This window comes from Chiloscyllium plagiosum, unplaced genomic scaffold (assembly GCF_037043375.1).
Source record: "Chiloscyllium plagiosum isolate Xiang-an unplaced genomic scaffold, Cpla_swu_hap1 HiC_scaffold_28, whole genome shotgun sequence".
NCBI lineage: Eukaryota > Metazoa > Chordata > Chondrichthyes > Orectolobiformes > Hemiscylliidae > Chiloscyllium > Chiloscyllium plagiosum.
In genome coordinates, this window is record NW_028270166.1 from 37842274 (window position 1) to 37844315 (window position 2042).

Consider the following 2042-nt stretch of genomic DNA (forward strand, 5'->3'; position numbering starts at 1 on the left):
AAAAGCATCCTACTCAGACCTGTACAGAAATACTTTAGTGTCTTGCGTATGTACATAAAGTTTTTTTTTTAATGAATCAAGTATATTTTTGCAAATAAAAATGAACGGAAAGAATCTGCCATTCTTACCTGGTCTGGCCTAAATGTGACTCCGGATTGACATCAATGTGGTTGACTCTTAACTCCCCTCTGAAATGGCCTAGTCAGCCAAGCAAGATGAGCAATGTTAGAAACGAAAATCGCTTCTCAATAATCGCTCTAGACAAATTCAGGAAAACAAAGTTTTATTAACAAGTCAAGTCTGCAGAGTCGGGCACCCTTAAAGAAAAGGCGCGCTGAGGCTTACGAAGTCTCCATTATATATAGCACAAGTCCCTCCTCTCCTTGGCTCCAACAAGCCATAAGGTTCACATTCTTAAAAACATCATTATTTTTATCACAAAGTCTGCAACAAAAGGCTCCAGAGTCTCCAAAGTTTGTTGTTTTTCTCACCCTGTAGTCTTATCAGTCAAAGGCTTTAATCTGAAACAGATGTCTCAAGTCGTTCCCCCATCCTGGAGTCTTATCAGTCAAGGACTCATCCTTCCCTGCTGTGTGAATGGCTTCATTAATCAAGAGCCTGCTTGTTTTTACTATCGCTCACAAATTGTCAGCATTCTGCACAATTTAAACTACTCTACTTTTGAGTATATAAAATGGTTGTTAGAAAAGAAACAAAAGTTTTGTCTTTTATTATAGATCAGTCTGTGGTCCAGGCACATCTTAAAGTTTAAACCGAAATTACCTCTCACAAGCAACACATGTCACTCTTGCCAGTGACACTTACATCCCAACAAGTGGAAGAATAGAAAAGAAAAACCCAGCTTTCCTATCTGGAACTCTGTTTCTCCCATGTCTCTACTCAATCATGTAGCACAGCCATCTTGTTCTGGCATATACCATTGCTGTCTATGTGACTGAGTCTGCAGTGTCAATCAATTTATGTGTGTTTTAGCTGTTGCTCTGAACCTGAGCCCATTACATCTTTTTTTCTTCCTTTTCTTCCATTTCTCTTTTCTCTTAACCCCCTTCAGCCACGATGGGTTCCTTTGTCTACTCCAGTCTCAGTCCTCTACCTTCACAAATCCCAATTGGTCTTCACTGGCCAGCTTCCCTACTCTGCTGCTTCTGTCCTGAGGCTTGATTCAAATATTAAATAGAGTCCTAGGGCTGAATCTTATCTTTTTCACTTAAGTATGAGTTGTGTCAGCTTTTTGTGGATGGTGCCCAAATCTGTTAACTTTCAGGTTTTCATGCTGTATCCTATCAAACCTGGGCTTATGCCTGAAATGTCGATTCTCCTTCTCCTTTGATGCTGCCTGACCTGCTGCGCTTTTCCAGCAAAATATTTTTAAGCTCTGATCCCCAGCATCTGCAGTCCTCACTTTCTCCCTGATGAATGACTTATCCTGCTGCCATGGCATCTTTCATGCCTGCTGCAAGGTTAGCTGTCGTTTGCTTTTAAGTGACTTTCGGGACATTTTAGCGACTCTTGGATAGACACATAGATGATAGTAAAATGAGGGGTATTTAAGTTCTTTTGATCTTAAAGTAGGATAAAAGGTTGGCACAACATTGAGGGCCGATGGGTCTGTACTGTGCTCTTCTGTTCCATGTTCTATGCTTTGGACATGGTAAGCAGGGAATAGACAATAGGTGCAGGAGTAGGCCATTCTGCCCTTCGAGCCTGCACCACCATTCAATATGATCATGGCTGATTATCCTTAATCAGTATCTTGTTCCTGCCTTATCTCCATAACCCTTGATTCCACTATCCTTGAGAGCTCTATTCAACTCTATCTTAAATGAATCCAGAGACTGGGCCTCCACTGCCCTCTGGGGCAGAGCATTCCACACAGCCACCACTCTCTGGGTGAAGAAGTTTCTCCTCATCTCTGTCCTAAATGGTCTACCCCGTATTTTTAAGCTGTGTCCTCTGGTTCGACACTCACCCATCAGCGGAAACATGTTTCCTGCCTCCAGAGTGTCCAATCCTTTAATAAT